The 24,764-nt window shown below is 42.3% G+C and overlaps 1 protein-coding gene across 2 annotated transcripts in view; it reads left to right on the top strand.

The window, feature by feature from the left end:
* The window catches only part of capn15 (calpain 15), a 288,702-nt gene that overhangs the window by 3,552 nt on the left and 260,386 nt on the right, over positions 1 to 24,764 (top strand). The window lies entirely within an intron of this gene.

Below are 24,764 nucleotides of genomic sequence, written 5' to 3'. Positions count from 1 at the left end.
TCCTTGTTATTAGGTTTATGCACCAGATGCAGCATTACAGATCTCTTCCTCAGCTACCAATGCAGTGTCCCAGCCTATCTGCTTTATTAAGTGCTCTCAGTCTTTAATCAAACAATGCCCATCACCTGTGTATCTTTAACAACAGAATCAACCGTTAATGGCTTCCCCTTCCCCTTTGAGAGGTGTCAGCTGTGGCTCAGTTCATAGCACCCTCGCCTTTGAATCAGAGGGTTGTGGGTTCATGTCCCACTCCCGGAAACCAAGAACTGTGATTGTACTCGAAAGAGTTGCAATCTGTGACTGTTGATAACTCGAAAGAGTTTCCCCTTCCCCTTTGAAAAAAAACTTTTGACATGCTTAATTATAAAACAATTAAAGAAAAAAAATGGTTTTCCATATTTCTTACAACTCATCACAACAAGATGTCCCTCTTCTAGGACCTCCAAAAATTAATTGCAACAATCATTTCTCTTTGTAAAACAGGCTGATAGTCGGTGATTGGCGTCAACTCATTTTACTTTAGAGGTCTCTTTTCTCTCCAGCATTTCCTTTATACTAGCAAGGTCAATCCTCAACCTATTCTCAGTGACACTTTGTTGAATGAACATTATCGCAAAGAGCACATGACATTCAATGGGCAAACTTTTCTCAGAATGCCCCTTGTATAGGATTTCCTTCAGAATGTTAGATAAGTACAATCCCATATCTATTGCTTCTACTAATGCCAGTGTTGCTGCACCTAGGGTACTTTTAATGACCCTTTTTATGGTCTTGGCTTCTCAGGTCAAGGACAACACTTTCCAATTTTCGCAGCAAGAATATGATAAACTCAGCCACACTCTGATATCCATCCAGAAGTTGAGCCATCGTTATGAAGGTCTAACTTCATATCTTTTGGGGTCACTCAAGGCTGGAAACAGAGTGCGCATTTCTCAATTTAATTTATGTAATGTTTATTTGCCCTCAAAACTTCTACTGTATCATGTTTCATCATAGTTCTAAACTAGTATTGGGTCTTTTTATTTTTTTATTCATTTACGGGATGTGGACTTCATTGGCTGGGCCAGCATTTATTACCCATCCCTAGTTGCCCTTGAGAAGGTCGTGATGAGCTGCCTGCTTGAACAGCTGCAGTCCCTGTGGTGTATATACACCCGCAGTGCTGTTAGGGAGGGAGTTCCAGGATTTTGAGTCAGCAACAGTGAAGGAACGGTGTTTTATTTCCAAGTCAGGATAGTGTGTGGCTTGGAGGGGAACTTCCAAGTGGTGGTGTTCCCATCTATCTGCTGCCCTTGTCCTTCTAGATGGTAGTGATTGTGGGTTTGGAAGGTGCTACCGAAGGAGCCTTGGTGAGTTTCTGCAGTGTGCCTTGTAGATGGTACACACTGCTGCTACTGAGTGCCGGGGGTGGAGAGAGTGAATGTTTGTGGATGTGGTGCCAATCAAGCGGGCTGCTTTGTCCTGGACGGTGTCAAGCTTCTTGAGTGTTGTGGGAGTTGCACTCATCCAGGCAAGTGGGGAATATTCCATTACATTCCTGACTTGTGCCTTGTAGATGGTGGACAGGCTTTGGGGAGTCGGGAGGTGAGTTACTCTTCGCACGATTCCTAGCCTCTGACCTGTCCTTGTAGCCACAGTATCTATATGGATAGTCCAGTTCAATCTGACTGCATAGCCAGTTTAACTGTCCAATCAAGCTTCTTAACTGCTGTATTTCTTCTTTGAATACAAGATAATTTTTCTGTGAGGACCTGGTCTGATTTATCGGGATATGATTAACAGTTTCTTGGTATAACTGTTGATTCAAGGTTACTCCTGACTTTGATTAAATATAAAGGGTTGGACGTTAAAGGTCCCTAATTGGAAGCCTGACTTCCAATCCTAAAATCCCTTTTTATCTTATCTATCATAAATTGTTCAAATTCTGCAGAACTTTCCCAATGATTTAAAAAAAATCATTGATGTGCATCATAAAGATGCTTTTGAGTTTCTCTTTGAGATACTAGTATAGTATTACTGGGCCTGCATTCAGCTTAATACAGCCTACTTTCAGCAAGACCGACTTATCTAACAGAAATACCATTCCCTCATTCAATCCATAAACACATTTGTTTAATTTCCACAGCTTCTCTTCTACTTCACCTGCTTCTTTAGGTGGCTTCAAAACACTGCTCTTAATTTTTCACCCTTCAGCTTTTAAGTTCGACCTATGTTCCCAAGAATATGTAGCCAGGAGAGCTAAGAAAATCTTCAAGATCACTTTTCCTGCAGTGGGGGATTCCACTCTAACATCTTGATCACCAAGTCTGTCTTTGAAACTCCAAGTTACTTGTCTCGCTTTAGCTTTATATGTCCCATCAGGAAGTACTTTTACCAAATATATCCACCAATGTGAGAAGGCTGGTTGTCCCCTATCTGGCACTTCAGTGTACACACCAAATTTTTTCCAACTATCCAACTCTTTGTTTTGCATCTCTTGTCGATTTATGTTCCAATTTGTTTGTAGCCACCAAAACTACCCGATCACATGGGCTTCTACTTCTAGTGGCATTCCTAGTTTGGCCTATAATCCTTGTTCTGTAGAAACTACAGCCTCTACTTGTCTCCTATTTCGTTTCAGACTACTGCGACATGACCTCTCCCTCACATGATCAGAGGTTCTGTTGCCAATACGTGACCTTAGGGCCAGAGTCACTTTTGGGTCTACTATGGGAACTCGCACTGCATTTTCTAGCTTTCCACATTTTCACCTCATTTTGCTATCCATAAAGCTTACCTGTTGTCCATTATCTTGAACATTTAGCCAATGCTTGATTTTGCCAGTGGCTTTCTCTGCTCTCCCTACAATGGTCATATCCCTCCATTCACTGGACCCTTCTGGTATGTGTGTTACCCTTGTACCAACTTTTTGCAGTTGTCCTTTGAATAAAATAGCCCTATCCTGTGCATAGTTATCACTTTGCTTATCGTCATCCAGCCCCTTATCTACTGTATTCTACTCCTCTTAACTGCCAAACATGAGTGAAGGGTGCCTCATCACCTAATTGCTCAGATTCTGCACGTTTATGATAATCTCAATTAAATGTACCCTATTGGTTTTGATGACCATGTTGGAGAATTTCAATCTTCCCATCACACCCTATCACTTTACCCAGACTTTTCCGCTTTTATGCTTTCTTTTATAGTATACTAAATCCCCAGGGTTAAAGTTTAACTCTGACATTCTTATGCAATACCTTCAGGGTTGCCAAATTTTCTCAGACCTCCGCCTTGATGAATGCATGTAGGGTGTTCAAGTGCACAGAAAAAGATGGAACTAATAGGAATCCCTTCCAAGGCCATGGGATGATTACGCATTACAGAAGGTATTTTTGGACTTCTCCCTTAGACCAACTGACACAGCCTTTGGTCCCTTGCCATTTGAAGCGAATTCTTCTCATGGACTGTCCCTGCCAGGGCAGATGTTAGCTTACAGTTTGGTTGGTTGGTCCATCCAAGATCCTATGGAGCATCTCAATCACTGCGTGATTTCTTTCTCAAGGCCCACGCTGAAGGGACTTTCAGTTGCAGTGTTCATCACTAGAATGTTAATCTTTTCACACATCTCCTCTTAAATTTGTAGTTAGCAAATTTCTATGCATGGTCAGTCATGAATTTTGTTGGTGCCCCCTGTCTGGTTCCAATCCACTTTTCCACGATTTCAACCACTTTTGGTTTAGAATTTTGCCTATTACAATTTTTGTATTACTGTAGAAAGACATGGCAACAAGATTCTGTCTACGAAATAGAAACATTTTCATTTTACATCCTTGTCCTACACTTTTTTAAATCCATAGCTACTAATTCATTAAAGTCTCATGCTAATGGGAGACAAACAATAGGCCATGATGGTGTCCTTCAATACTTTGTATGCATCACGTTTTTCACTAATCTCTTCAATAAACTGTGTACTCATCATCAGCTATCCTGCATTCTTTAGTAGGATTTTTAATCTGTGACAAGAGGGAGAGCAAATTGCAAATGTAGCTTTAAGACAATTTGCTTTTTTTCTTCCAAATTCCTATCACTTGATACTAGTAACACTTCTTTAACATTCTGATTAGAGATGCTAGGTTTTGTTAAAGGGATGCAATAATGTCCTGATTCTACTGACTTTCTAAAGACAATTGATCTATCATGTTACATGTCCAATTTCATTTGTGCCTTTCCGTGGATAGCTTGTTCAGCAGCACCTCACTATATACTACATCTGTACTAATAAATTGGCTTACCCAGCTATTCTGCATGGTATTACCACTCTTTTCAGTGACCCTAAAGTGTTGTTATACCCAAATCTGAAACAAGTAAAACTTTCAGATTCATTGACTTACTTTGGGTGAAATGCTGTTTAGATTCACCCAGTAGTAAGGATCAATCTGTTCCACATACTGTGGATGTGCAACCACTGTCCAACATGGCACAATTAAATGAATCCATGGCCAGTACTCACATTGCAAGACTGAAGCTTCTTGTGATCAGTACAATTCCCTCACTGATAAATATCGTCATCTTGCCCTTGAGTTGTATGCCACTTTGAAAACCCTGTTGTTCCGATTTGGACAATTCACCGCATAATAATTTTTCAAATCACATCTGAAACACCTATTAATAATTCCCCAGACATCCCTGGAGTTCATTCTTCTATTACTCCATTCCAGTAATCTGCCAAAAAGAGCTCCATCCTCGTTTCTTTTGTCTGAGATTCTTCTGTTGTGTTGATACCGCAAATGGTTTTGAAATGCCACAAGCATTGAATCCTCCATCGTTTGTGACACCCCCATTTGTGCCATGAAGGCTATTGGAAATGACTGCTTTCCCAGGACTTTTAAAAAAATCCTTAGACATCTGATCCAAAAAGAATGTCTCTTTGAGAATCTAACCCCAGTTAAGACCAGGAGCCTATCCATGTGTAACACTTTAGCATAATCCAACAAATTGAAAGCAAGCACTGAGCCAAGAATTTCCACAATCTTGTATATAGTCAGTTAAATTCCATGATATATTCCTCTTTGGAATAGCTGTCTTATCTTTCTAAATCTATCAAAGTCTGACTATGTCTATTGTCTTTCTTTTTAAATCTATCAAAGTCTGGCCATGCCTTATAGGCGTTTAATACATCATCTTTCTTATAAATTTTTATCCATGAAACTTAATAGAATACCCAAACCTTCATCACTATCCAATTTGCTGCTGATTCTGCTTTTGTCAGGAAGTGACAATGCCAAGGCTATATCTTGTTTTCTCTTCTGTAAAGCTGTGACCCATGTCTGAAAGGCAGATCATTTTTCAAAAGCAGAATGATACTGTTTCTAGGCAGAATTCGGGATTATGGAACGCAAATAGTCTAGGTTGGTTCTGCATAGTCATGTCATTGACAGAGATTAGGGCATGAGGTGGAGATTAACAAGAAGAGGATGAAGAGCATCATTTGCATCGCTGTTTGATGATCGGTGACGTTTGGTATTGAAAATGGCAGTGCAGTGAATTAACAGTCTGGTCTTTTACCAAGGAATCCAGGTCCAGAAGCAGCTGGCTTCAAGGGATCCTTCGTGAAAATTGTTGTAACAACTTAATCAAGATGCTATCAGTTGAGACAAAGAATGTAGAGTTGCCCACATTTTGGCAAAACTGGGAGTTTAGCTCATAGATACCAAAATGAGGATGCTCTTTGGCTGGGGTTAATGTACAAGTTCTTGATTTTTGGTTCTCTTTTAGACCAGAATATAGTGATGATAGAAAAATGTAGCCTTTACTTGCAAGTTTTAAAAAAATTATTGATGTCTTGCATATTGGAAGAGGAAATCTGTTTGTAGAAGGACAATAGATAAGTTGAAACAGTATTAAATCTGGTTTTTAAAATTGAGTGCTGGAACATTTTTTTCATTACTAATTTCTACCTTCCTCTCGTTGGGGTTTACTAGCTTGTGGATGCAGATCACCCTCAGCTCTTCTGTCCAATGTCCATTAATCTTGGGTGAGCCTTGATAGTAAGTGCTGGTTGGCTCTTTAATGGATAGAGTGTGAGCCCATGACCAGTTTTTATCCCCACCCCCTGCCACTCTCCATAACCTGGCCTGCTGAGATCATTGGAACTGCCCTGTATGTTGCCACAAGTTAAAGTATCTAACTCTGGATAGATGGATCTTGCTGTTCTCTATGCTTCAACTGGATAAACCTCATGAGTCATTGATAAAGCGTTATTAAGTCTGATACGATTACTGATGTGCTAATCTGCTTTTGCTGATCCTTCACAATTATCATTAATCACTGTTTTAGTTATCAGTGCCCTCATTTTGAGGGTTTATTGCAATGCAGTTATTAAAGATGACTAATAGCCATTGTGTGGGCACCTAAAACTGCGCCGTTCTACCGGACAGACCACTTTGTGTTATAGTAGAGGATGTGTTAATTTATAAAATTAGCGCAGTGTCCATCATTGTTGAGAAGGGAGACCCCATGTTCAATTAGTGATCAATCCTGTTAACTGATCTCAGTTGAAGTGTTACAGTTTTTTTTTACTGAACCTTTTAAACGAGGGGAGGAGGATATTTACTGTGAAAGGTTAGAGGGGAATTTCATTTCTGATGAACCTCTTCCTGTATTCTGTCCAGGAGTGTGAGAGAGATGTTTGAATCCTAGAATCTTACAGCACAGAAGGAGGTCATTCAGCCTATCCTGTCTGTGCCCACTCTGGTGGAGCTATCCAGCCAGTCCTACTCGCCCTCTTTGTCCCTATAACCCTGCAATTATTTTTCCTTCAGGTATCTATACAATTCTAGTTTAATTACTAATGAAAATTATTATTTAATCTGCTTTCACCACCCGTTTAGGCAGTGTGTTTCAGATCATAACTTATTGTGTTTTTAAAAAAAGGTTTCCTAATTTCACCTCTGATTCCTTTGCTGATCACTCAGTCTGTGTCCTATGGTTACCAACCCTCCTGCCGCTGGAAACAATTGCCACGTATGAATGGTTTTGATAGAGTAAATGATTTTGAATACTTCCAACAGTGTTTCCTTCTCTTAACCTTCTCTGCTGGAAGGAGAATAACCCCAGCTTCTCCAGCCTCTCTACAAGGAAGAGTTTCCCAAATATGGGAACAGATTCAAGTCCAGGACTATAGAGAGTAATTGAAGAGAAAGAAGAGTTCAACATGAAAGGCTAAAGCCAACTTCCTCATGTACCTTCAGTGGTTGAGCTGATATGGGAATTCCACTTGAGATCAGACACCGACGGCAAGAATATCAGTAGATGTAGAATTAAGGGTGGAGCAATTGAAGCTGATGGTAGTTAAGGTGTGAATTGACCTGTGATTCACCAAATGATAAACTCTCAATCTTCAGCTCTGCTATCAGAAAGTATTCTCACTGGGTGGAGGGGAGAAACAGAACAAAAGGAAATGCAATGTCCTTGCATGTGCACCTTGACAACTGATTAGCACACACCTTTCTTAATCAGCAATTAACCTCTAGGAATGGCAGAGGGAAAGAAGAGGAATTACTAAATAACTTCTTTTCAGAAATGCCAATCATGAGGGCATACTTCAGCTAATAACTTGATATTTGTGGGATTTAGTTTGTTGCACTGACTCTGGAGGTCCGTATTTGTCTCAAGGTTTCACTGTAAATAGCACCACTCCAAAGGAAGGGGTCATGAAAACCACACAAGGGATTTTCATTATCTTAATTCTACACTATTCTAATGCCAAAGCTAAAACATAACATACTGATGTGAAGATTAACATTTTTGGGAGCAGCCAAGCAATGCTGCTAATCCAAGTTTTAAATTGCACTGTAGTTTTAGTACCTTGTAACCAGTCCTTCTCTCTCTCTCTCTCTCTCTCTCTCTCTCGCTCTCTCTTTCCCCCCCCCCCACCCCCACCTTAAACCAGCTTATATTTCACCCCTCTCCTAACTATACTCAGTTCTGCTGAAGGGTCATGAGGACTCGAAACGTCAACTCTTTTCTTCTCCGCCGATGCTGCCAGACCTGCTGAGTTTTTCCAGGTAATTCTGTTTTTGTTTTGGATTTCCAGCATCCGCAGTAGTTTTTTGTTTTTATCTATAGTGGTAAGTTGCAGTTTATGATTGTGTAAACAGTTAAATTATTTGTGGTGACTGGAAGAGGCAACATTATTGATCTTTGTGGCTGCTGTTGATTAACTGTACATTTAAAAGAAAAGAAAGACATACATTTTATATAGCACCCTTCACAGTCTCAGGACATCCCAAAGCACACTACAGTCAATTAAGAAATTTTGAAGTGTTGTAATGTAGGAAATGCAGCAGTCAATATGTACACAAGTTCCCACAAGTAGCAATGCGATAGATAATGATCAGATCATCTGTTCTTGTGATATTGATTGAGGGATAAATATTGGCCAGGACACCAGGAATAACACCCCTGCTCATCTTTGAAATGAGATCTTTTACATCCATTTTAGAGGACACAGAATCTTTGTTAACATCTCCAAATGACAGCACCTCTGATTGAAACGTTACAGATTACATGCTCAGATCGCTGGGGTAGGATTTGAACCCACAATCTTCCAGCACCCCCTTCTTAAATCCCTATACGCACATATAAGACACACACAAGGCATGGATTTTAAGGGTGGGATAAAACAGTTCAACAGCACCAATCCGGAGTACAGGATTTAATGAGTTGATTGTGATTGATATCTTCCAAATTCCTTTCAGTTTTTGTTGATGACATGAGGTGGTCTTCCAGCACTTCAGTATTTAGTTCACTGGTTGAGGACATGCTTTTCAATGTCCCTAACAGTGGTTTTCCCTTTTCCTTTTTACATGGGTTTCTTCAGAGAGAGAGCAGGTTATAGAGGTATGAGGAAAAGAGATTTTAGATGTTTTCTCTTTGTAGGCCAGGAGCTTTCTGCTGCACACTGCCACCAGTCAAAACCCTGGCCACCCGGTCAGGAGTCAGTTAAAATGCTATTGTCAGGCAGCTCACTTGGTCCAGGACTCCTTTCCAGCACCATCCTGTCTTTCATGGCATACTCTGTTCCAGGACTGCAACATTGTATATATCTCCCATCCTGTTCCAGTGGACATGTCTTTCAATCTGCAGCCATTGTAATTTTAATCCACAGCCCAACAGAAATGAAAATATATGTTCCTTACACTGGGATACAATTCATCTGGCCCTGGTGATTTACCCACCTTCAAGGATGCTAGTCCCTCCAGTACTTCCTCTCACTATGCTTATTGTATCTAATATTTCACACACCTCCTCTTTAACTAGAATGTCTGTATCATAGTGCAAAGGCTATGGACCCTGATAATATTCCGGCAATAATACTGAAGACTTGTGCTCCAGAACTTGCCACACCCCTAGCCAAGCTGTTCCAGCACAGCTACAACACTGGCATCTATCCGGCAATGTGGAAAATTGCCCAGGTATGTCCTGTACACAAAAAGCAGGACACATCAAACTTGGCCAATTGCTGCCCCATCAGTTTATTCTCCATCATCATTAAAGTAATGGAAGGGGTTATCAAAAGAGCTATCAAGTGGTACTTGCTGAGCAATAACCTGCTCGCTGACACTCGGTTTGGGTTCCACCAGGGTCACTCAGCTCCTGACCTCATTATAGTCTTGGTTCAAATTTGGACAAAAGAGCTGAACTCCAAAGGCGAGGTGAGAGTGACTGCCCTTGACATCAAGGCAGCATTTGACTGAGTGTGGCATCAATGAGCCCTAGCAAAACTGGAGTCAATGGGAATCAGGGGGCAAACTCTCCACTGGTTGGAGTCATACCTAGCACAAAGGAAGATGTTTGTGGTTGTTGGAGGTTAGTCATCTCAACTCCAGGACATCACTGCAGGAGTTCCTTGGCCCAACCATCTTCAGCTGCTTCATCAATAACCTTCCTTCCATCATAAGGTCAGAAGTGGGGATGTTCGCTGATGATTGCACGATATTCAGCATCATTCACGACTCCTCAGATACTGAAGTAGTCCATGTCCAAATGCAGCAAGACCTGGACAATATCCATGCTTGGGCTGACAAGTGGCAAGTAATATTCTCACCGTGTAAATGTCAGGCAATGAGCATCTCCAACAAGAGAGAATCCAACCATCGCCCCTTGATGTTCAATGCCATTACCATCATTGAATCCCCCACTATCAACATCCTGGGGGTTACCATTGACCAGAAACTGAACTGGACTGTTCATATAAATACTGTGGCTACAAGAGCAGGTCAGAGGCTAGGAATCGTGCGACGAGTAACCCACCTCCTGTCTCCTCAAAGCTTGTCCACCACCTACAAGGCACAATCCAGCAGTGTGATGGAATACCCCTGGATGAGTGCAGCTCCCATAATACTCAAGAAGCTTGACACCATCCAGGACAAAGCAGCCCGCTTGATTGGCATCACACCCACAAACATTCACTCCCTCCACCACTGGTGCACTGTAGCAGCAGTGTGTACCATCTTGTATCTTGCAGTACAAGATGCACTGCAGGAATTCACCAAGGCTCCTTCCACAGCAGCTTCCAAACCCATCTAGAAGGACAAGGGCAGCAAATAGGTGGGAACACCACCACTTGGAAGTTCCCCTCCAAGTGACTCACCATCCTGACTTGGAAATATATCGCCGTTCTTTCACTGTCACTGGGTCAAAACCCTGGAACTCCCTTCCTAACAGCACTGTGGGTGTATCTATACCACATGGACTGCAGTGGCTCAAGAAGGCAACTCACCACCACCTTCTCAAGGCTAGGGATGGGCAATAAATGCTGGCCCAGCCAGTGAAACTCACATCCCATGAATGAATTTTTAAAAAATCATCCCTCTCCTTAGTGAAGATGGAAACAAAGTACACATTGAGAACCCTGCCCGCATCTTCTGCATCAACCTACAAGTTACCATGTACATCTCTGATAGGCCTTGCCTTTTCCTTAGCTATTCTCTTTCTCTTAATGTACCGGTAAAACATTTTAGGAATTTCTTTGATTTTACCTTCCAATATTTTTGCATATCCTCTCTTTGCTTTCTCAATCTCCATTTTTACTTCACCCTTGTACTTTCTGTACTCCTAAGCTTTCTACGGTATTAAGTCTTGTGACTGTCATAAGCATCCTTTTTCTGCTTTATCTTAGTCTGTATGCATCTGGATAACCAGGGGGCTCTAGATTTGGCAGTAGCACCCTTTTGCTTTGTGCAGACATCTCTACACTGTGCCCGTAGAATCTCGCCTTTGAATGCTTCCCATTGATTTGACACAGTTTTTCCCTCTAATAGCTGTATCCAGTCCCCTCTCACCAGCTCACCTCTCAGCTTTGTAAAGTTTATCTTTCCCCAATTTAGAACTTTTACTCCTGATCTATCTTTGTTCTTTTCCATAATGATGCTAAACCTAACTATATTATGGTCACTATCTCCAAAATAGTCCCCTGCTGCTACTTCATCCAATGGCCCAGCTTCATTTCTAAGACTAAATCTAGAATTGCGCCCCCTCTCATTGGGTTGTTACGAGCTGGCTAAAAAAGTTCTCTTGCAGTTCAAGAATGTTGCATCCTCTGTGCCATTCACACTGTTCGTATCCCAATTGATATTAGGGTAGTTGAAAACCCTGATGATTACTGCCCTATTGTTTTTGCCCTCAAAAATCTGTATACATATTTGCCCTTTTGATTCCCTGCCACTATTTGGGGGTCTATGGTACACTTCTAGCAGTGTGGCTGCCCCTTTTTTATTTCTGAGTTCAATCCATATGGCCTCATTTGATGCTTCATTTAGGAAACCATCCCTCCTCATAGCTGTAATTATTTAACAAATAATGCTACACAACAAATAATGCTTTCTTATCCTCCTCCTTATCCTACCTGCAAACTATATCCAGAGATGCTGAGCTGCCATTTTTGCCCCCCCCCCCTTAAGCCAAGTTTCTGTTATAGCGATGATATCATGCTGCCATGTGTCCAGCTGTGCCCTCAGCTCATTGGCTTTGTTTACTAAGTGGGGATGTTTGCTGATTATTGCACAATGTTTAGTACCATTCACAACTCCTCAGACTCTGAAGAAGTCTATAACCACATGCAGTAAGACCTGGACAACAGTCAGGCTTGGCAAGTAACATTTGCACAACACAAGTGCCAGGCATTGACCATCTACAACAAGAGAGAAGTTAACCCTCTCCCCTTCACGTTCAATGGCATTACCATTGCTGAATTCCCCACTATCAACATCCTGGGGATTACAGTTGACCAGAAATCCAACTGGACTAGCTATATAAATACTGTGAGTACAAGGGCAGGGAACTCTGTGGTGAGTAACTCAAGTCCTGGCTCCCTAAAGCCTGTGCACCATGCAGTTGTGTTGTTGTCAAGGATTATGGAAAAGACTCACAAGCCAAGGATGTCATTGACAACTATTTCAGAGGAAAGTGAAATGTTTAATAAATAAAAATCTACAAGGCACAAGTCAGGAATGCCCTCCACATGTCTAGAATTCCAACACCAATCCAGAAGCTCAACATCATCCAGGACAAAGCAGCCCGCTTGATTGGCATCCCCTCCACCACCAAGGAACAGTGGCAGCAGTGTGTACCATCTACAAGATGTACTGCAGCAACTCATCAAGGCTCCTTTGACAGCACCTTCAAAACTCTACCACCTAACAAGGGCAACAGATGCATGGGAACTCTGCCACCTACAAATTTATCTCCAAGCCACATACCACCCTGACTTGGAACTATATCGCCATTCCTTCAGCTGCTTCATCAATGTAAGGTCAGAAGTGGGGATGTTTGCTGATGATTGTATAATGTTCAGCGCCGTTCTCAACTCCTCAGACACTGAAGAAGTCCGTATCCATATGCAGTAAGACCTGAACAACGCCTCAGTCAAAATCCTGGAATTCCCTTCCTAACTGCGCTGTAGGTGTACCTATGCCAGATGGACTGCAGAGGTTCAAGAAGGCAGTTCACTGCCACCTTCTCAAGGGCAATTAGAGATGTCCAACAAATGCTGGCTTTGTTAGTGATGCTCATATCCTATGAAAGAATTTTAAAAACTTTACACCAGAAGTTATGTAGTTATTAGGAATGGGCATAGAAGGAGGCCATTTGGCTCATCATGAATATGCTGTTTATCCAACCCTGTTTCTTTTTCTTTGTATCACCACCCCAAATGAGATCACCTGATTCACTACAGACCAAGACTTTGTGACTTGGTTGGCCCAGTTCCACACTCGGCTATGTGGCCAAGAAATATTTTTACACTGAGAAACTGAAGCACTATTTTAAAGTGGCGATAGACACTGGTGCATTTATCTGCTATGTAAGCAGGGCTTCTATTGTGGACTGTTTTATTGATATGGTTTGAAGTTGTAGCTATTAAATATTTCTGATTTATAGTTTCAGAAACCTAAATATGTTCAAGCAAAGATGTCTGGAATGAAGGAGTACAGTGTAGATCTAAAACAAAATGGGAAAATCTGGAAGGTGCTGTCTGTTCAGAAGAAGGAGGCTTGGTGGTGAAGATGGTATGTTTTCTTTGTGGGACAGTGGAGAAGCTGCTCCAATAGCAGTGGAAATATACGATAGCTGGCTTGAGGAGCACAGAACAGCAAGTGTGTTGTAAGAGTTGATGGTATTTGTACTTAAAGTTACATTACTGTGCACCATTGAAGGTTAGAGCTAAAGTTGAGCAGGTCTTGGGATATTGTCCAAGTTCCTTGATTGTGTTACACTGCTTTCCCCAGTGTAATATTATTTAAGCTGTCTTGTGAACACAAGAATATTGCATTATCCCGTTGAAGTTATACATGAGCTCTTTTGTTATTTTTATTTATACTTTTGATCTTATCTCATTTGACAGCTGGTTGAGATGCAGAATGGTATGTAGGTGCTTTCCCATAAAGGAGGAAAAATTAAAAAGGCAGATAGCTCTGGACAGTCCTTCACCCTGCTTAGTAGAAGTCTTGGAGTAGTTTGCTGGCTGCCCCCAGGGTTGATGTCTGTCATCAGGGCAAGCCCTGAAGAGGTAATGAGATTAATTTTGTTACATAAATATTTTCTAAAGATGAAATATTAATGCTTAGAGCTGCCATGGGTATAATTTATATGACAATAAGCATTTAGATGAGCTGATGTTGTGTAACCATGGTTAAGATTGTGATGGAAGACCTGGAATGCTTAACACTGTTACAGGGTGAGAGTAGACATTATAAAGTGATGAGATGTACACAAGAGGAAGATGTACAAACATACAAAATAGGAGCAGAAGTAGGCCATTCAGCCCCTCAAGCCTGCTCCGCTATTCATTAAGTTCATGGCTGATCTGTTTGTGTTTCAAGTTCACATTCCTACCTACCCCCGATAACCTTTGATTCCCCTGCCTAACAAGAATCTACCTACCTCCGCCTTAAAAATATTCAATGACCCTGCATCTACTGCCTTCTGAGGCAGAGTTACAAAACCACAACCCTCGGAGAGAAAAAAACTCTCCTCATCATTGATCGCTAATTTTAAAACGGTGCCCCCTTTCCACGTCCACCTTGTCAAGGCTGTTCAGGATCTTATATACTTCAATCAAGTCATCCCTCATTCCGCTAAACTCCAGTGGAAACAAGCTCAGTCTGTCCAACTTTACCAAATAAGACAACCTGCTCATTCCAGGTATCAATCTAGTAAACCTCCTCTGAACCACCTCCATTAGCCTTCTACTTACTTGCTGTACCTGCATACTAACTTTTTGTGACTCATGCATTAGAACACCTAGATCCTTCTGCACCTCGGAATTCTGCAGTCATTCTTCATTTAAGTAATACTCTGCTTTTTTTATTCTTCCTGCCAAAATGAACAACTTCACATTTTCCCACAATGTACTCCATCTGCCAGACTTTTGCCCACTCTCTCAATCTATCTCTATCTTGTCTGTAACCTCCTTATCCCCTTATGTCCTCTTCACAACATACTTTCCTATCTATCTTTGTGTCATCTGCAATTTTAGCTATCATGCCTTCGCTCCCCTCATCTAAGTCATTGATATAAGTTGTAAAAAGTTGAGGCCCAGGACAGACCCCATGCAGGACTCCACTTGTCATATCCTGCCAATCAGACAAAGACCCATTTATGCATACTCTCTGTTTTCTGCCAGCCAGCCAATCTTCTATCCATGCTAATATGTTACCCTGTACACCATGAGCTTTTATTCTTCGCAATAACCTTGATGTGGCACCTTTTCAAATGTCTTCTGGAAATCTAAGTACAGTACACCTATGGGCTCCCCTGTTTCCACAGCGCATGTTACTACTTGAAAAAAGTCCAATAAATTGGTTAAACATGAATTCCCTTTCACAAAACCATGTTGACTCTTTCTGATTACCTTGAGCTGTTCTAAGTGCCCAGCTATAACCTCCTTAATGATTGATTCTAACACCTTCGCCACGACAGATGTCAAGATAACTGGCCTATAGTTTCCTGTTTTCTGCCACCCTCCCTTCTTGATTAGAGGGGTTATATTTGCTACTTTCCAACCTGATGGAAGTTTTCCAGAACCTAGTGAATTTCGGAAAATTAACACCAATGCATATACCACCGCATTAGCCACCTCTTTTAAGACCCTAGGATGAAGTCCATCAGGTCCTGGAGACTTGTCAGCCCGCAGCTCCGTTAGTTTGATCAGTACCATTTCCCTAGTGATTGTAATTTCACCAAGTTCCTTTCTCCCTTCCACCCCCTGATTTACAGCTATTACTGGAACGGTTTTGAATTCCCTACAATGAAGACAAAAGCAAACTATTTGTTCACTTCATCTGCCATTTCCTTATCTACTATTAACTCCCCATTCTCATTCTCTAGAGGACCAGCACTCACTTTGCTTACTCTTTTCCTTTTTAAATACCTGTAGAAACTCTTGCTATCCATTTTTACATTTCTAGCTAGCTTCCTCTTATGCTCTAATTTCTTTCTCCTAATTAGCCTTTTAGTCATTCTCTGCTGTTTTTTATATTCTGACTAATCATCTCACCTGCTACTCATCTTTGCAGTTATATACTTTTTCCTTAAGTTTGATGCTTTCCTTAACTTCTTTAGTTAACCACAGATGGTGGGCTCTCCCCTTAAAATTTTTCTTTATAGTAGGAATATACTTATTCTGAGTATTTTGAAATATCCCCAAAATGTCTGCCTCTGCTTCTCTATTGATCTATGCTCTAGCCTAGTATCTCAGTTCACTTCAGCTGGCTCCACTTTCATGCCCACTAAGTTGCCCTTATTTCAGTTTAAAACACTCGTCTTAGACCCACTCTTCTTCCTTTCAAACTGGATGTAAAATTTAATCATATTGTGGTCGCTGCTACCTAGGGTGTCTTTACTCTGAGGTCATTAATTAATACTGTCACACTACACAATAACCAAGTCTCATACAACCTGCTCTCTGGTTGGTTCCAGAATCTATCTCGAATTCATTCTATGAACCCCTCATCCAGGCTACTTCTCCCAATCTGATTTTTCCAGTTTATAGTGGATTAAAATCACCCATGATTATTGCTGTCCCTTTATGAAAAGCATGCAATATTTCTTCTTGTATACTTTGTCCTACATTGTGGTTACTGTTAGGGGGCCTGTAGACCACTAGGGACTTCTTTCCCCTACTATTCCTCATCTCTGCCCAAACCGATTTTACATCCTGATCCCCTGAGCCAATGTCACCTCTTAACTATTGCACCAGTGCCATCCTTGATCAACAGTGCTACCCCTCCACCTTTACCTAGCTTCCTATTCTTCTTGAATGTCATATACCCCTCAATATTCAGGACCCAATCCTTGTCATTCCTGCAGCCCCGTCTTCGTGATGGCTATCAGATAATATTTATTTACTTCAATGTGCGCTATCAATTCATTTACTTTATTATGAATACTACGTGCATTCAGATACAGTCTTTACTTTTGCCTTTTTCATATCTTTGTAACATATAGTCTTGATTGTTGCTGTATTCTTAGATTTTTCTCTTTGTCTCTTCCTGCCATTTTCTGATCCTCATTTCCCATATTACTATTTTGCTCTCCTGCCTTGACTCCAACCCTTGATTTGCTATATCTACCCAAGCTTGATCCCTTATCTCCCCCGCCTCCCCGCCCCCTGTTTATTTTAAATCCCTCTCTACTTCCCTAGGTATGCAGCTCGCTAGAACACTGAGCACCGTTCAGGTGTAGACCAATCCAATGGTACAGCACTCACTTTCCCCAGTACTGATGCCAGTGCCCCACAAACCGAAACTCACTTGTCCCGCACCAGTCTTTGAGCCACACGTTTATCTCTCTAATCTTATTTGCCCTATGCCAATTTGCACATGGGTCAGGTAATAATCCAGAGGTTCTGCTTAATTTGCTACCTAGCTCCTCATATTGACTGTGCAGAACCTATTTCCTTGTCTTGCCTATGTCGTTGGTACCTACATGGACCATGATAACAGGATCCTCCCCCCTGACCCCTCTGCAGCCTTGAGCAGATATCCTGCAACCTGGCACTGGGCCAGCAATACAGCCTTCTGGGCTCTCACTCTTTGCTGCAGAGACCAGTGTCAATCCCCTTCACTATACTGTTGCCTACTACCTCTACATTCCCTTTTGCTCCCCCAGCTTGAACAGCTTCCTGCGCCATGGCCAGCCTGCTCATCCACCTTGCAGACCTCACTTTCGTCCGCACAGGTTGTGGGCACCTCAAACCTGTTTGACAATTACAAAATCTGAGGCTCCTCCACTACTGCCTCCTCCCTTTACCTGCCTCACTTATGGTCACATTCCACATTCCTGTCCCCCACCGCTGACCAAAATAGATGACTCTATTCTAAGGAGTGAGGATCAATAATCCTGATCCGGAATTCCTCTAGCTACTTGCACTTTCTGCAAAGAGAGACCTGGGTGGGGCTGGTATATGTTGCCACAATAAAACATTCGGGCTAAATCAGTTCATCAATTGTTGAGGTATGTCACATGGTAATGGGGCTGTGCACCAAGGAGAACACAATGTGACTTGTTAAAGGGGATGTAGTGTGCATACATTTTCAGAGTACGTTCAATAAGGTGTCTCACAAGAGGCTTGTTAGAAAAATTAAGATGCCTGGAGTAAGGGAAAATGTAGTTGTGTGGGTCGAAAGTTGATTGACAGAAAGTTGGTGTAGCTCAGACGGGTTGGAAGTGCTGTTTCTCCAGGATCAGTGTTGGCTTCACTTTTGTTCTTGACAATGGCTTTAGAATCTTTAAATTTTCTGACAACAAAAAAGTAGGAAGTATGGCAAACAGTGAGGAGGATGGTGAAAGACTTCAAAAGACACAGGTGGGGAGGAAGATAGAAGATACAGTTTGCACAGAAATGCTCAGCCCAACCTGATAATGTTGATTTTCATCCTCGACACATGCAGTACCCTTTTTAGTGTGGAGCTCAAAACTGTGCACAGTTCTTCAACCATGGTTTTACTAAGTTTTATAAAGATTCACCATTACACCTTGACTTTTATATTCTATACCTGTTGATATTTTCGCCCCACATTTCTTATCAGTCACAATTGAAGAGTGGGCAGATGGTGAGTGAATATTCCCCAGATATCCATCAACAAATGGGAACCTGAGAGGGACCCACGTGACCCTTGCTCCGAAGCATCAGTGGGTAGCACTCTGGTCTCTGATTCTCAAGGTTGTGGGTTCAAGCCCTGCTGCAGCACTTGAGCTCAAAAATCAAGGTTAACTTTTCATTGGAGGTGCCATCTTTCATTAAACCTAGGCTCTGTCAACTCTCTCAGGTGGATGTAAAAGATCTCAAGACAATATTTTGAAGCAATATCTGGTGTCCTGGCCAATATTTATTCCTCAACTGGCATTGCAAAAAAATTTAATGGTTGTTATCACATTGCTGTGTTTGGAATGTGTTGTGCACAAATTGGCTGCTGCATTTCCTACATTACAAGTGACTACACTTCAAAAGGTCTTCGGTGTCTGTAAAGTGCTTTGGGAAATGCTGTGATCATGAAAGCGCTATAGAAATGCAAGACTTTTTTCTTGTGTGAAGGATCAGCTTTGGTGCCTGCCTCATTGTGGCTACAGGTTTGAATAGGATGTTGGTCACTCAAACCCACATCCAGACACTGTGGTTTTGTGCATTGGTGCTTTATTTAATTTTCCATTCATATTCAATATTAATGTGGTTTTTTTAATTGATATGCTTGATGTGGATGCAGCCATTGTGAGTGGCTTGCTTCACTCACTCTTGATGTGGGCACTTGGCTATTCTTCAGCAAAGACTGGGGGCATTGCTGCAGTAACTAAACAAACACTGCCATTTTTAAAATATCTTTTATTAGCTGGACAGCCAGCAAACATGTTGCCTGGACAAGAAATATGTAATGAAAAAGCTGACCTATTATTGTGCCAGATGCTGACCACACATTGAAATGAGTGTTCAATCTTTAGAACATCGCTAAAATGTATCTGAATGTTCCAAGTAACGAGTTGGCACAATTTTAATCAAAAGCATAAATAATTAATTAAGTTGAAATCATTGAGTATTTTCTGTTAGGTTTGCGCCTGTAATTCTTCAATTGTTTTTAAATCTATAATGGCTTCTTCAAATAATCTTAATTGTAAAACAGCTTTTTTAATTGCCTGGATCCAGAAATGTAAATTGTAATGTGCTTTGCCTGTCAAAGCTGGCGGCTCGCTCAAGTTGCTGAGACAGAAATCTGGAATGATGTTGCAAAGATGTTATTCTATATGGGTGAGTGCAAGTGATCTTCTGGACAGGAGAGAGAAAGTGTTCAATTAAAAGGAAATGGGTGGGGAGGCGGTGGGTGGTATGGCGTCTTGAGGATTTTTTTCTCCTCCTAAAGAAAGAGTCACATGCTGGGGTTTAGTTCCACAGTAACCAGATATTCTTTGCATGTGAACCTGGCCAGTGAGTTTTGGTGGGCTGAACAACTAGAGAGGGGTCACAGCTGAGTCAGATATTGTCCATGTGTGCCCTTCCTGCAAGGGTATCTTGATAGTATCAGCACAACTCAACACAAGAATTAGGAACAGGTGTAGGTCATTCAGCCCCTCGAGCTTGCTCCACCATTTGGTAAAACCATGGCTGATTTGATTGTGGCCTCAACTCCACTTTCCTGCATGCTCCCCATAACCCTTGACTGCCTTGTTGATCAAAAATCTATCCAAATCAGCATGAATATATTCAATGACCCAGCCTCCATTGCTCCCTGGGGAAGAGAATTCCACAGACTCTCGGCCCTCTGAGAGAAAAAAGTTCTCCTCGTCTCAGTCTTAGGAGACCCCAAATTTTTAAACTGTGGCCTCAGTTCTAGACTCTCCGACAAGGGGAAACATCCTCTCAGCATCCACTCTGTCAAGCCCTCTCAGGATTTTATCTGTTTTAATAAGATCTTCTAAATCCAATGGTTATAGACCCAACCTGCTCAATCTTTCCTCATAAGATAACCCCTTTATCCCAGGAATCAGTTGAGTGAACCTGCTCTAAATTGCTTCGAATGCAATCACATCCTGCCTTAAGCAAGGAGTCCAAAACTGTACTCCAGATGCGGTCTATCTAAGGCCTGTACAGCTACAGCAAGACTTCCTGGCTTTTATACTCTATTCTCCTTGCAATAAATGCCAATATTGCATTTGCCCTCCTAATCACTTGCTACACTTGATTCATGCACCAGGACACCCAGATCCCTCTGTACTGTTCTGCAGTCTGTCTCCATTTAAATGATATGCTGCTTTTCTATTCTTCCTGCCAAAGTGGACAAGTTCACATTTTTTCCACTTGATATTTCATCTGCCAAATTTTTGCGCACTCATTTAACCTATCTATATTCCTTTGTAGACACCTTATGTCCTCTTGACAACTTACTTTCCTACCTATCTTTGCGTCATCGGCAAATTTAGCTACCATGCATTCGATCCCTTCATCCAAGTCATTGATATAGATCGTAAATAGTGGAAGCCTCAGCACTGATCCCTGTGGTACTCAAGTAGTTACAGCTTGTCACCCTGACAATGACCCATTTATCCCTACTCTGTGCGCCCTGTTAGCTAACCAATTCTCTATCCATGCTAATATGTTACCCCCTACACCTTGAGCTCTTATTTTGTGAAGTAATCATAAGGTCAGAAGTGGGGATGTTCTCTAATGATTGCCCAATGAGCAGCACCATTCGCGACCCCTCAGATACTGAAGCAGCCCATGTACGTATGCAGCAAGACCTGGACAATACCCAAGCATGGGCTGACGAGTGGCAAATAACATTCGTGTCACACAAATGCCAGGCAATGATCATTTTCAACAAAAGAGAATCTAACCATTGCCCATTGACATTCAATGGCATTACCATCTCTGAATCCCCCATTATCAACATCCTGGGGGTTTCCATTGACCAGAAACTGAACTGGATGAGCCATATAAATACTGTGGCTACAAGAGCAGGTCAGAGGCTAGGAATCCTGCGATGAATAACTCATCTCCTAACTCCCCAAAGACCACCATTTACAAGGCACAAGTCAGGAGTGTGGCAGAATATTCTCCACTTGCCTGGATGAGTGCAGCTCCCACTCAAGAAGCTTGACACCATCCAGGACAAAGCAGCCTGCTTGATTGACACCCCTTCCACAAACATTCACTTCCTCTACCCCAATGAACAGTGGCAGCAGTGTGTGTCAGCTACAAGATGCACAGCAGAAACTTACCAAGGCTCCTTAGGCAGCACCTTCCAAATGCATGACCGCTACCATCTAGAAGGACAAGGGCAGCAGATATGTGGGAACACCACCACCTGGAAGTTCCCCTCCAAGCCACTCACCATCCTGACTTGGAAATAAATCGCTGTTCCTTCACAGTCACTAGGTCAAAATCCTGGAACTTCCTCCCTAACAGCTCTGTGGGTGTACCTACACCACATGGACTTTAGCAGTTCAAGAAGACAGCTCACCACCACCTTCTCAAGGGCAGTTGGGATGGACAATAAATGCTGGCCTAGCCAGTGATGCCCACATCCCATAAATGAATAGTAAGAAAAAATGCGGCACCTTCTCAAATGCCTTTTGAAAATCCAAGTACACATCTACAGGTTCCCCTTTATCCACCTTGCTTGTTACTTCCTCAAATAAATTAGTTAAACACAATTTCCCATTCACAAAACCATACCTGATCATATTATGACTTTCTAAATGTCCTATTACCTCCTTAATAATGGATTCTAGCATATTCCCTTGGACAGATGTCGGGCTAACTGGCCTATAGTTTCCTGCTTTCTGTCTCCCTCCTTTCTTGAATAGAGGTGTCATATTTGTGATTTTCCAATCCGCTGGAACCTTTCCAGAATCTAAGGAATTTTGGAAGACCACAACCAATGCATCTACTATCTCTGCAGCCACTTTTTTTTAAGACCCTAGGATGAAAGCCATCAGGTCCAGGAGACCTGTTAGTCTTTAGTTTTCCAAGTACCTTTTCCCTAGTGATTGTGATTGTTTTAAATTCCTCCCTTCATTTTACGTTTTGCTTTTCAACTGCTCTTGGGTTTTTTGTGTCTTCTACAATGAAGAAAGACACAAAATACCTGTTCAACCCTTCCACCTTTTCCTTGTTTCCCATTATTAATTCCCTAATCTCACCCTTCAAGGGACCAATGTTCACTTAAAAAGAGTAACTTAAGTGCTGGTAAAAAACAGATAGTAAAAGTTTCTACATTTCTATCTAGCTTACTCCCATAATCTAATTTCTCCTTCATAATCATGTGTTTAGTCAACCTTTGTTGGTTTCTAGAATATGTCCAATCTTCTGACCTACCACTAATCTTCGCAGTATTGCACTCTTTTTTTTCAATTTAATACTACCCTTAACCACCTCAGTTAGCCACAGACAGTGCATCCTTCTCATTCTCTTTTTTTTTGGAAAAATATACTTTATTCATAAAATATTTGAAAGAACATTACAAAACATTTCAAAATGGCCATGACAAAAAGTACAATCAGATTGAAGTTTCCCATATAGATCATGTGGTGCTTCAATACAATCAATGAACATTACAGACATCTCAACATGGTCATTACGGACAGTCAGACAGTGCAATGGTATTCAAGTTATCTACATAGTTAATGTTGCACTTTGAGGTGCTTCAATACAATTGTGACACATGTAGTTTTCACTGTATATATTCCTTGTGCATCATACAGCCCGAGGGGGTCTATACAATTCTCAGCCCCTCGGTGCACTACGACAGAAAGGTCTTAGACAATGACTTTTCCCCATTGCGCTTTTGTGGTGGCTGCCCTAAGCTTTAGTGCGTCCCTCAGCACGTAGCCCTGGACCTTGGAATGTGCCAGTCTGCAACACTCGGTCGGGAACAATTCTTTGCACTGGAAGACCAACATGTTTCGGGCAGACCAAAGGGCATCTTTCACTCAGTTGATGATCCTCCAGCTGCAGTTGGTGTGTCCCCCTGGAAACAGCCCGTAGAGCAGAGTCCTGTGTCACAGCCCTGCTTGGGGTGAACCTTGACAAAAACCACGGCATCTTTCTCCAGACTTTCTTTGCAAAGGCACATTCCACAAGGAGGTGAACAACGGTCCCATCCCCACCACAGCCACTTCGAGGGCAGTGTGAGGAGGGGGTGAGACTCCTGGCGTGTAGGGAGGGCCTTTCTCATCACCAGCCAAGCTATGTCTTGGTGCTTGTTGGAAAGTTTTTGCGATGAGGCATTCTGCCAAATGACTTTGACAGTCTGCTCAGGGAACCATCCGACAGGATCCACCATCTCCTTTTCCCACAGGGCCTCTATGCACAGCTTGATCCTGCCACACACAAAGGTGGCCATCAGGATGAGGGCGATGTTGGGCACGTTTTGTCCCCCTTTATCTAGAGGCTTGTACATCGTGTCCCTGTGAACACTATCCATTTTTGACCTCCAGATAAAGCGAAAGATGGCTCGGGTGATTGCCATCGCGCAGAAGTGAGGAATGGGCCACACCTACAGCAACACCGGGAGTGCCTCACACCTGATGACAAGGTTTTTACCCGCAATGGAGAGGGAGCGTCGCTCCCACATGCCCAGTTTTCTTTCCACCATAGCCACTCGCTCCTCCCAGTTTCTAATGCATGCCCTGGTCCCTCTGAACCATATCCCCAGCACCTTCAGGCCTGTCTGACCTCACAGTGAAAGGGACAAAGGATCGGTCAGCCCAGTTCCCAAAGAACATGGCTTCGCTCTTGCCACGATTTACCTTGGCTCCTGAGGCCAGTTTGAACTGGTCGCAGATGTTGATCAGTCTACGCACCAACAGCGGATCCGAGCAGAAGACGGTGACATCGTCCATGTACAGGGAGGCTTTGACCCGAGTGCCTTCACTGCCTGGGATCGTCACTCCTCCTATGCCTGGATCCTTCCTGATGGACTCAGCAAAGGGTTTCCATGCAACACAAAAACAGGAAAGGGGAGCGACGGCAGCCCTGCTTGACTCCAGATTTAATTGAAAAGCTTTCTGATTCCCACCCATTCATTGAAACTGCACTATTGATGTTGGTGTAGAGCAGTTGGATCCAGTTGCGAATTTCCTCCCCAAACCCCATTTTGGAGAGCACATCCACCATGTAGGTGTGTGATATTCTGTCAAAAGCCTTCTCCTGTTCGAGGCTGATGAGGCAGGTGTTCAAAGCCCTGCCCTGTCCATAGGCAATCGTATCCCTGAGTAGCGTAAGGCTGTCAGAG

This window comes from Cetorhinus maximus, chromosome 15 (assembly GCF_964194155.1).
Source record: "Cetorhinus maximus chromosome 15, sCetMax3.hap1.1, whole genome shotgun sequence".
Classification (NCBI taxonomy): Eukaryota; Metazoa; Chordata; class Chondrichthyes; order Lamniformes; family Cetorhinidae; genus Cetorhinus; species Cetorhinus maximus.
The sequence above is the reverse complement of the archived record's forward strand: the minus strand, read 5'-3'. Positions and strand labels throughout refer to the sequence as shown.